Source organism: Macaca thibetana, chromosome 1 (assembly GCF_024542745.1).
Source record: "Macaca thibetana thibetana isolate TM-01 chromosome 1, ASM2454274v1, whole genome shotgun sequence".
In the NCBI taxonomy this organism is placed as follows: domain Eukaryota; kingdom Metazoa; phylum Chordata; class Mammalia; order Primates; family Cercopithecidae; genus Macaca; species Macaca thibetana.
Window position 1 is genome coordinate 97190546 of NC_065578.1, and position 12882 is coordinate 97203427.

Genomic DNA, 12882 nt, shown 5'->3' on the forward strand with positions numbered 1-12882 from the left:
GCTCAACTGTTTCTGCTAAAACAAATTGCTTCCCCTCCACCCAATTAATGCCACAGAGGAGGAGATTTTTCCATAACTGAAGGGGAATTTTGAGAAGTATATTACTAGAAACCTAAATGGATTATATTCTTCTTATATAGATGGGTACGAATGTATCTACTTTCACTGTGGTCAAAGTTCTCCCTTTTCTCTTCCCCAGGTCATGTCCATTCTCAAATTTTCCCATACTGTAAAGTCAAACTTAAATCATTAGAATGCAGCTTTATGTATTCAAGTGCATGTTAGAAAATTGAATATATAGGAAACACAAGGCTGCATCATGAAAACTGCATTGTTAATGCATGGTTAAATTTTGGCTTCCGGATTTCTTTAGTTTGAAAAAATGTTCCTGTCGATCCCAGTAGTCAGAGATGACATCTCTGCAACAGAAAGAGTGGTGGAGGCAAAATTTCTAGAATGTTAAACAAAAATACAAACCCCTGTGCCTTTTCCAAATCAAATAAGTTCTATAAAGCATCTCTGGTTCTTTAAAAGTTTATGTTGTAGAATAAACATTCTTCTCAGCACCACATCACACTTACTCCAAAACTGACCACATAGTTGGAAGTAAAGCACTCCTCAGCAAATGTACAAGAACAGAAATTATAACAAACTGTCTCTCAGACCACAGTGCAATCAAACTAGAACCCAGGATTAAGAAACTCATTCAAAACCGCTCTACTACATGGAAACTGAACAACCTGCTCCTGAATGACTACTGGGTACATAACGAAATGAAGGCAGAAATAAAGATGTTCTCTGAAACCAATGAGAACAAAGATACAACATACCAGAATCTCTGGGACACATTTAAAGCAGTATGTGAGGGAAATTTATAGCACTAAATGCCCACAAGAGAAAGCAGGAAAGATCTAAAATTGACAACCTAACATGACAATTAAAAGAACTGGAGAGCAAGAGCAAACACATTCAAAAGCTAGCAGAAGGCAAGAAATAACTAAGAGCAGAACTGAAGGAGATAGAGACACAAAAAAAGCCTTCAAAAAATCAATGAATCCAGGAGCTGGTTTTTTGAAAAGACCAACAAAATTGATAGACTGCTAGCCAGACTAATAAAGAAGAAAAGAGAGAAGAATCAAATAGACACAATAAAAAAGGATAAAAGGGATATCACCACCGACCCCATAGAAATATAAACTACCATCAGAGAATACTATAAACACCTCTATGCAAATAAACTAGAAAAACATAGAAGAAATGGATAAATTCCTGGACACATACACTCTCCCAAGACTAAACCAGGAAGAAGTTGAATCCCTGAATAGACCAATAACAGGCTATGAAATTCAGCCAATAATTAATAGCCTACCAACCAAAAAAAGTCCAGGACCAAACAGATTCACAGCCGAATTCTACCAGAGGTACAAGGAGGAGCTGGTACCATTCCTCCTGAAACTATTCCAATCAATAGAAAAAGAGGGAATCCTCCCTAACTCACTTTATGAGGCCAACGTCATCCTGATACCAAAGCCTGACAGAGACACAACAAAAAAAGAGAATTTTAGACTAATATCCCTGATGAACATTGATGCAAAAATCCTCAAAAAAATACTGGCAAACCGAATCCAGCAGCACATCAAAAAGCTTATCCACCATGATCAAGTGGGTTTCATCCCTAGGATGCAAGGCTGGCTCAATATACGCAAATCAATAAACGTAATCCAGCATATAAACAGAACCAAAGACAAAAACCACATGATTATCTCAATAGATGCAGAAAAGGCCTATGACAAAATTCAACAGCCCTTCATGCTAAAATCTCTCAATAAATTTGGTATTGATGGAATGTATCTCAAAATAATAAGAGGTATTTATGACAAACCCATAGCCAATATCATACTGACTGGGCAAAACCCGGAAGCATTCCCTTTGAAAACTGGCATAAGACAGGGATGACCTCTCTCACCACTCCTATTCAACATAGTGTTGGAAGTGCTTGCCAGGGCAATCAGGCAGGAGAAAGAAATAAAGGGTATTCAATTAGGAAAAGAGGAAGTCAAACTGTCCTTGTTTGCAGATGACATGATTGTATTAGAAAACCCCATGATCTCAGCCCGAAATCTCCTTAAGCTGATAAGCAACTTCAGCAAAGTCTCAGGATACAAAATCAATGTGCAAAAATCACAAGGAGAACTATAAACCACTGCCCAGTGAAATAAAAGAGGACGCAAACAAATGGAAGAACCATGCTCATGGATAGGAAGAATCAATATTGTGAAAATGGCCATACTGCCCAAGGTAATTTGTAGATTCAATGCCATCCCCATTAAGCTACCAATGACTGTCCTCACAGAATTGGAAAAAACAACTTTAAAGTTCATATGGAACCAAAAAAGAGCCCACATAGCCAAGTCAATACTAAGCCAAAAGAACAATGCTGGAGGCATTACGCTACCTGACTTCAAACTATACTACAAGGCTACAGTAACCAAATCAGTATGGTACTGGTACCAAAACAGAGATACAGACCAATGGAACAGAACAGAGCCCTCAGAAATAATACCACACATCTACAGCCATCTGATCTTTGACAAACCTGACAAAAACAAGAAATGGGGAAAGGATTCCCTATTTAATAAACGGTGCTGGGAAAACTGTCTAGCCATATGTAGAAAACTGAAACTGGATCGCTTCCTTACATCTTATACAAAAATTAATTCAAGATGGATTCGAGACTTAAATGTTAGACCTAAAACCATAAAAACCCTAGAAGAAAACCGGGGTAATACCATTCAGGACATAGGAATGGGCAAGGACTTCATGACTAAAACAGCAAAAGCAATGGCAACAAAAGCTAAAATAGACAAATGGGATCTAATTAAACTAAAGAGCTTCTGCACACCAAAAGAAACTACCATCAGAGTGAAGAGGCAACCTACAGAATGGGAGAAAATTTTTGCAATCTACTCATCTGACAAAGGGCTAATATCCAGAACCTACAAAGAACTCAAACAAATTTACAAGAAAAAAACAAACAACCCCATCAAAAAGTGGGCAAAGGATATGAACAGACACTTCTCAAAAGAAGACATTCATACAGCCAACAGACACATGAAAAAATGCTCATCATCACTGGCCATCAGAGAAATGCAAATCAAAACCACAATGAGATACCATCTCACACCAGTTAGAATGGCAATCATTAAAAAACCAGGAAACTACAGGTGCTGGAGAAGACGTGGAGAAACAGGAACACTTTTACACTGTTGGTGGGACTCTAAACTAGTTCAACCATTGTGTAAGACAGTGTGGTGATTCCTCAAGAATCTAGAACTAGAAATACCATTTGACCCAGTCATCCCATTACTGAGTATATACCCAAAGGATTATAAATCATGCTGCTATAAAGACACATACAAATACATATGTGTGCATGTCATACACATACATATGTGTGCATGTGTCCTTATAGCAGCATGATTTATAAACCTTTGGGTATATTCCCAAATGATTATATATGTGTGTGTATTGTGCAAACATATGTATTATTGCAGCACTATTCACAATAGCAAAGACTTGGAATCAACCCAAATGTCCATCAGTGACAGACTGGATTAAGAAAATGTGGCACATATACACCATGGAATACTATGCAGTCATAAAAAAGGATAACTTCGTGTCCTTTGTAGGGACATGAATGCAGCTGGAAACCATCATTCTCAACTATCGCAAGAACAGAAAACCAAACACTGCATGTTCTCATTCATAGGTGGGAATTGAACAAGGAGATCACTTGGACACAGGAAGGGGAACCAACACACACCGGGGCCTATTTTGGGGAGGGGGGAGGGGAGGGATAGCATTAGCAGATATACCTAATGTAAATGACGAGTTAATGGGTGCAGCACACCGACATGGCACATGTATACATATGTAACAAACCTGCACGTTGTGCTCATGTACCCTAGAACTTAAAGTATAATAAAAAAAATTTTTTTTAAGTTTATGTTGTAAGGAACAATGTAGACAATGCTATAATACTTTATATTTTTGCTTATAATGACAACCATCAGTTCTTTTTCACCTAAGATAGGTTGAGAAATTTTATTTAACGGCAGCTGAAGAGTCATTTTCAATTGGGAAAATTCATTTACATCTGTGGTAAACTTTATTTTGATTAAAAGTTGCACTGGTATTTTACCACCAGATAAAAAAAAAAACCATGAGTATCATTTAAAACTTTATGTATTTAAAATAAAGTAAAGAGAAAAACATTTATATAATTATCAGGCTTTGTTTTGAATGAAATCTTTTCCTCTGATCCTTAATGCAATAATTTTGTGCTATAACTTTTAAAGCCATACAAATAAGAGTGCTAAACTGTGAACTTAAAAGGAGGTGTGTAAATATTTTTAATCAGTATTATTTGGAAAATAAAATATAACAAACACATAACCTAATACACTATTTTCTTTACCTATTAAATATTGGGAGTTATTTACATTTTTAAAGTAAAGCTTAAAATTAGGAAAAAATTTACATAATATTGTTATCCTGAAAATAATATATCTTATGGGATATTCTAAGACAGAAAAACACATAGAAAAAGATGATCAGTTAATAACAAAAATCACTTTTAATTGCCACACAGATAATTTGGGTGTACACTTTTTCTAATTTTTGAAGCCTATAAGCACATACGCAAACATATATATTACAAAACACTCAACTTACACTTTTTTAAACCTTTTTTTGCATTTAAGACATTTTTCTATGTCGATAAAAATAAATGTTATGTCACAATTTTTAATGGCTACTTATTATTACATTTTATAGCATTATGAAAATTAAACAGACTCCTATGTTGGACACATGAATTGTCACTTTCTATATTGCTATTATCAACAATTATGTAAGAAACAATCTTTATAATCATCACTATCTGTCAGATTATGTCCCTTATAGTTTCCCTTTATAATTTTATAATACATAAAATAATATAGGTTTTTGGTTCTGCTCCATTAAACTTTATTTTTAGAACTGTTAAATTTGTAGCTTTCTAAAATGTTTTATCTTAAAGACTAATATCTTAATGACTCACTCATTAGCTTTATTTTTCAAATATTTAATTAAAATTAAATTTTATAATTGTGATTTTTTTGCACTTCCTTAACCTGTATGTATTTTACTTTTAGATTATTAAAATGTGGCCAATAATAACACTTACTAGTTTGGTTTTTGAGAAGATTAAGTGGGTTAATATATTCAGGGGGCTTAGAACAGCTCCTGGCACATAATCAGCAATGAAATACATATTTTTAGTTATACTATATATAGTTATATAAGTATGGCATATATATACACACATACATGTACATATACATGTATTAATATATGTAAGTATATAACCATATAACTATACAAAAAGTTATAAGATATATATATATATATATGCACATGAACTAATGAATACTTATACTTAACCTGCTTCTAAACATTTTGAATATCATCTCTGACTACTATTATTCTTTTAATATACTGCTAGATATGATTTGCTAATTTGATTTAAACTTTTTATTAATGTAAGTAAGCTCAATTTTAATGTTCCTTTTGTGCTATTTTATTCAAGTGTTGTTATTGAGTGTTTTTAGAATAAATTATAAATCTCATGTTTTCCCATATTCCAGAAATATTTAAATAACAAAGGAATTATTAATTATAACTGGTAACTGTTACTCTTTAGGACTGGCAAAGATCACCTATGAAACAGTATATTAGTATAGCAACTCTTCTGTAGTTAGACTTTTTTTCATTTTCTCTTTTTTTTTCTCCTTCCTATTTCCTCCATGGTTATACGTTTGGTTATGCTTTCCAATTCACTGAATTCATCTAATCTAAGTATAATTTAGAATTCACTTATATTTTCCTAACAGACTTACAGATATTTCAAAATTTTAGTAGTCTAGAAAGGCTATAACCTTTTTTTTTTTTTTTTTTTTTTTTTTGCCATCTCTGGATAGATCTGCTCCTCATTCCTAATGCTTTGAATTTGTATTTCATATCATTTACTTTTATTCATTTGGCTTGTCCTGTGTGAATAATTGGATAATTGATTTGCACTTTCAAAAAACTAAATCAAAAACTAAATCAAAAACCCAATTCAAAAAAACAGTTTTCAAAAAGCCAATACTTGACTAAATTACCAGTTTTTCATTTTTTTATTTTTTATTTGATAAACTTTTTTTTTATTTTTTATTTGATAACCATAATTTTTGCTGACTTGCCTACTGCTATATCTCTCACTATCACCAGTTTTCTAGCAAGCATTCTTTCCAGTAGTTTTCACATTATAAGTGCTATGTCAATTGGTGTGTAACATTTTTCTTTATCTGTCTCCCCAATGTCTTACAAGGCACATACCTTGCTTTTAAATTTTCTAGGTGTTCTTTTTGTCTTTTAATTAGAGGAATAAATTAGCATCTTTTTCTCATGGTCAGATAAGATTAGAATTGTAGATGTTAACTTTGATGCGAGATATTTAGCACATATTTACTGTCTTTCATTTCCCTAATCCACAGTTACTCAGTCTTCATTTTGATAGTCTGGGGTTTACATGCAGATTATCATCATTATATTGCCATACTCATATTATTATCTACTATTTTAAAAATATTTGTCTTTTATATTCACTTGTACAAAAGAATTTTAAACCATACTCTCAATTTCTAAATTGTTTTCCATTCAAGTGTAAAATATTTATCAGGTTTTTTTTCCTAATAGGTTAGATAAATGGTATATTTTCTGAACCCCTGAGTGTCTAAGAATATATTTATACACCAGCATACATTAACTACCTTGCCTCTACATAAAACTGTCAGCCCACAACATAATTTCTTTTAAAATTCCACAGACAAAATTTCTATATTATCTTCTGATATATGGAAGTGAATAGGTGAAGCCACCTAAATTTCCCCCCCCTGCTCTTTGTCCCTTTAGCCTACATATTTATTGGCAGGACTTTTCTTAATTGTTGTAGTATAATAACTTGACTAGATAATAGTAAACTCGGAAAATAAATCATTTGGAGTTATACATGCAGGTAAAGAAAAAACTCTCCTATGACATCTCCGATTATTGGTTATACTTATTTAACTTTCTCTGTGGGGTATACCTATTTCTGCTGCCCTACTCTCGATTCTTTGCTCTGCTCTGTTTTTACTCAATATGTTATCATCTCCCAACATATTATATATATTCTTGTGTCCTAATGTTTATAATCTGTCTCCCTCCTCAGGATGTCATCTTTGTGAGAGCAGGTGTAATGTTTGCTTTGTTTATTGCTGTGTTTCCAGAACATTGAATGATACCATAGCTAGAATGCAAACAGTTTTTGACTGAATTCAAGAAATCCCACATTGGGTCATCATTTATCCTGAATATTACTGAGTTTTTTTTCACATTATTGTATCTTACTTAACATTTAGAATTTTTAAAAATATTTTTCTATGATTTGTTTCATTTTCTGTTAATTTTTTCATTTGTATTTATGGTGGGTGCATATTAGGTGTATGTATTTATAGGCTACATGTGATGTTTGATAAGGTTGGGAGGGAAAGTAGGTGGGGAAAGGTGGGGATGGTTAATGGTTACAAAAATATAGTTACAATGAATAAGATGTAGCATTTGATAGCACAACAGAGTGTCTCACATAATTTTAAGCTTTATGATTTTCATCTGCATTGTCAAGAGCTGATCAAATTTATTCTTTTTCATTTTACCAGCGATTGTATTTTTCTTTAGCTATAATTCTATTCATGAATGCCTGCAAAGTGGAGTTTAATGTTTTTAGATTCTTAATTCTGTCTTCTCTCTTTCCTTTGTTTTATCTCAATCTGTATTTTGCTCCTTTTTCAAAGAAGTCATGCTTTCATGAACTGTGCTGAAGTCCTAAAATTATGCCAAGATGTGTCCACATCTCTGAAGTTATCACAAAGGTTAATATTTTTTGGTATGCTCCAGGATGTTAGAAGATAGTGGGCAGTAGTTGCAGGCACTGCTACTACTGCATCTGCATCACACAACCTGCAAGTCTTTATTTTTTGAGGTGATCCTCCTAAAAAGGTTTTATGATTGGATTATTTTCCCATCTCTCTAGTTTTTCTACGCTTTTCAATATCTGCCTGCATGTAGAAGAAGAAGTAGTGGAGACTCAGGAAAAAGTCCTCTGTTTTGCCCAGACAATCTAGAAAAAGATAGAGAAACTGATACTCAGTTTCCTCATGAACAAAAGTGTAAGTCCTCCAGGCAGAGGCAGAGTATTGAAGCATTTTCCTTCCTTTGTGTTAGGCAGTCTGTGTGTGATGTAAATCTGGAGTACAACAAAAATAGGAAACATGCTTAAAATTTTCTTATGGAAATTATTTTTGATGTATACTTACTATATTTTTCTTTAGGATTTTATTGTCAAAATTAGTTGCTATTGTTATTACAAGGTTAGACATTTTCAAGTGTATCTGAGAATTCATAAAGGCTCAAAGCTACAAATGTAAGTTTTAATTAAAGTAGTATTCAAACTTTTTGACAAAATTTATGTACTCTAAGTGAAATTATCTAAAAATACTATAGGAAGGGTGGATATCATTTACCATGATGGAACTACTAATAACTGCAATAACTGTTTATCTATATGTCTTTTTTTCTCTGAGTATTCATTATTTACTACCTAACACCTAGCTGTAAAAATTTTAAACGTTTCACTTTTTCACCCAGATCATTTATAACATTAAAATTTTAAAAATTAATGCACTCCAGGCTTTTAAATATTATGTGTGTATATTTTTTCACTTACCTTAGAGACAAGATTATTTAGTCATGAAAATGACTATAGATTCACTTATGAACAACTACAAATCTGTTCCTTGCAAATAAAGCCAAAGAGACTGCAAAATACTCAAGGCCACACTAATTTCTCTTCTCTTTGAAAATCTACTGTATGGTGTTTACTTATTAGAAAATTCATAACACAAAATATTCTGTGGATAAAACTGCCAGAAGGGACCTTACAGATGATCAAGTCCAATGTACAAATGAGAGACCGGAACCACAGAGACCTATTCAAGATTTCAAAGCCAGCTAACCCTAGAACACAGGTCTTCCCATTTCGTATCTAGTTTTGCTTTTTCAGCCAAACAGAAAGGTATTTAAGGACAGATATCATGTCCTCTGGGTCCTAGTAACCTCCCCCACACATATAATATTGATAGGAAATTTAAAACTGCTTTAATGTTGATACATGATGGATGATGAACAAGACATGCTTTTCGGTTTTTTGTTCTAGCTTGACTGTGTGGTGAAGTAGCCATTATGTACTAATCTCTGGTGTGGCAAATAAAAGTGACAACCCTCAAGTTTTTCTCTCAAGATTACATCAGAAAATAGATATAGGAGACAGGTATAGTGGCTCACGCCTACAATCCAAGCACTTTGGGAGGCCTAGGCAGGCAGATCACCTGAGGTCAGGAGTTCGAAACCAGCCTGGCCAACATGGTGCAACCCCGTCTCTACTGAAAATACAAAAATTACCCACCAGGCATGGTGGCATATGTCTGTAGTCCCAGCTACTAGGGAAGCTCAGGCAGCAGGACAGCTTGAACTTGGGAGACAGAGATTGTAGTGAGCCAAGACTGCACCACTGAACTCCAGCCTGGGCAACAGAGTGAGACCCTGTCTCAAATTAAAAAGAAAAAGAAAAAGGAAGGAAGGGAGGGAGGAAGGGAGGGAGGGAGGGAGGGAATATATTATTGGGTTATAATAATAATTAGAAAACATCTCAAAATTTAGAAAGCATACCCATAAACATGATCTCATTAAATTCTTCAACAGCCTTGCGTGGTAAACATTATATTCTCTCTAAATTATTAATAAGAAAAAAATCCACAGCCCAAGTAACTAGCTCAAGTTTGCAAAGCTAATGAGTGTGAAGGCAAGAAATTAAACTTACTCTATTTCATTAAAAAGTTTAAATTGTATTACTTCTCCATAGACTAATGCTGTTCATTAAATCCTGTCAAAATACTTCTGCATTCAATGCTACCAAAGTCAAAGTTATAACTATTACACAACATTCAACAGGACTATAACCTAAAATGTTACATCTTAAAACATGTAAACTCACTTACCACTTAAATGTATCAACGACCATAACAAAGACATTTATTTTCATTGTTATATCACTATATATAGGCACAGATAGGGTGAAGGAAAAGGTTTTATTTTTTGCAGCAGGAAGTAATAATGAAAATCAAAAGAGTAGTATCTTTGGTAATTTCACACATTATCACCTAAGAAATAGCTGCTCAATTTTCCTCAAAAAAATCTACAGGGAGTTTTCATACAGAGCTCAAACTAGCTAAGGAACCACTTGGTTCAACAAGCTCTCTTTCTATACTCATGGTTAGCATTGAAACATACTGCCACCTTATGACAATTCTTTTTATATCTTAATTTTCAGAATATTCTGTTTTAAAAATAAATTCACCAGGAATATGGCCATAATGTCTAGAAATCATCTGGAATTTATTTGAGATTTTTAAGTTATTAGCGCTATTGAAAGCAACCTGAGAGAAAAACACTACATTTAAAAGAGTATTTTTAGATTTTGAACAAAACAATAATTTTGACATGGTTTCACAAGGATTTTTAAATCCAAGAATCAGGCATATAACTGATTACACGCTGGCAATTGATCTAAAATTTAGAATCTATTTTTCCAATAACAGTTTAAGAAGTTATATTCAAGTATTTGCCCTTATTCTCTCTATAATTTTGCAAACACACACACACACACACACACACACAGAGACTTACAAGCTGCAATAGTTTAGATTTGAAGAAAGTACAGGGAAAATAAAGACTAAACTTTAAAAAGGACTGTAAACATAAATACATTATTGTGGGAAATTTACAAGAAGACAAAATAAAACTACTACAAAATTACTACTACCACAAAATAAAGTATCTGCCTATATATAAACCTCTTTTTGAGTATCCACAGTAGAAATTTCCATTGTACCATGACACATGAAGCTTTTATACAGGGGCAGGTTTATTTTTCTCTATGGATCCAGTGATTCATGTTTGTAATGGGTTCTCTGTTTCCCTTTTTGCATTAGTTGCTAATGTACTTATATAATAATTTATTTTTCATCTTTATCAAGTATATAAGAAATCATTGCATGCATTTTGTACAGTATTATCACTCCCGGTTGCATCTTTTTTTTCTGCCTTATTTTCACTTTGGCCTGGTAGTACCATTTACTTTATGTAATAACTTGGTTCTATGGAAAAATAAGAATTTAGAAGTTGAACAACTAGAATCAACTCTAACTTTGACTAGCTCTAGGGCCATGATCAGTTACTTCGTCTCTAGGATAAACTATAGATTGTATATTCATAAGTTGTGACTAAAAATACCTTTAGAGATATCATATTTATTGGGTGCCTAATATATAACGGATACTTACGTAACTTAATTTCTACATTGTTTGATTTCAGTGAAGCTTCTAAAATCAACTTATGTTTTCTAATTACTTTTAATGCAGTTGTGTTCTCCCACAAAAGCAGTTTTTAAATCAATGATGTCTTGGAATTGAGGAAAAAGACTATTAACTTATTGTACCGTACTTTTGTAATCACCTTTGTGTTCTTTTCAAAGTAAGCAGAATTACTAACAAAAACATTTCAATAAAATACTCAGTTGCAGTTAAATCATAAATGGGGAAAAATTAGAAACTGCTGAACAAATAAAGGCTATGATTAAGACATCGACATTCTTGTTTTGAGAAAAAAGTTGACAATTCACTAAACTTTTCCATATGTCATGAACACTGAAAATTCACTAAAACTTGTTTAAACTTCATGCACAAAGGGACAATAAATTTTTTAAAAGTCGTGCACAATAACCTAATGCTTAGTTTAATTACTGATTTGCTGTCTGCCCAAAGTTTTAATCAAGAGAGTTCTTACATGTGGGTAACAATGATGACATCTGTAAAAGTTAGTGCCACGTTTAACTCCTCCAGGCACTAGAGCACCTGGTGACGCCACAGGGAAGAAATCATGGATACTTCTTGAACATACTGCAACAGCTGTCAACTCAGAAGGAGGTATATTCTAAGTTCTACCAAGCAAGTAGTACTCTACAAAACCTCATTCTGTCCCTTCTTTTAACTGAACAGAAGCCAGATGGAAACATGCAACTTGTCAAATTGCAAATGAAGAATTACTATAAATTGTATTGCATGGATCTCTGGGTGTTCACCATTAAAAATTTGGTCGCTCAATTTGCAGAGTAATTTCACTGACATTTAAAGAAAACTAAAGATGCTTGATGCTATTTCAGGTAAAGACACTATCATATTTTTAAGAGAATACACCAAGATAAAGACTATGAAAATATGAGTATAACTTTAACGTAATAGCAGGACAAATAACTAACAAGCATCATTCTGGAAGCTTCATAATGTCCAGAATGACAACAACTGCAGCTCTCATGAGAGTTAATTGGACAATCTGCTTGGAGCACACAGCCACGGAAAACCAAGAAGACAAGCTGTATTACTCATGATACAGCAGTCTTAGCTATACTGTTATGGCTGGGTAAACCTCCACCTGTATCTCCATTATAGACTTCTATTTCCATCCATTGTATGTGATTACCATAAATGTTTAAACATTTTGAGGAAATATTCATTGTAAGTGTAAACAAAAGTCAAAACTAATAATTTTGCTTTATACTTTCGGTACAAAAATTACCAATGATTTTAAGACTACCATTTGTTTGATAAAATTAGACATATGTAGTTATTTCATATTTAGAGTGTA

General features: G+C 33.1%; 1 protein-coding gene across 4 annotated transcripts in view; it reads right to left on the minus strand.

Annotated features, from left to right (window-relative positions):
* Nucleotides 1–12882, minus strand: part of DPYD (dihydropyrimidine dehydrogenase) — an 861482-nt gene that overhangs the window by 700235 nt on the left and 148365 nt on the right. The gene's annotated exons all lie outside the window — the stretch shown is intronic.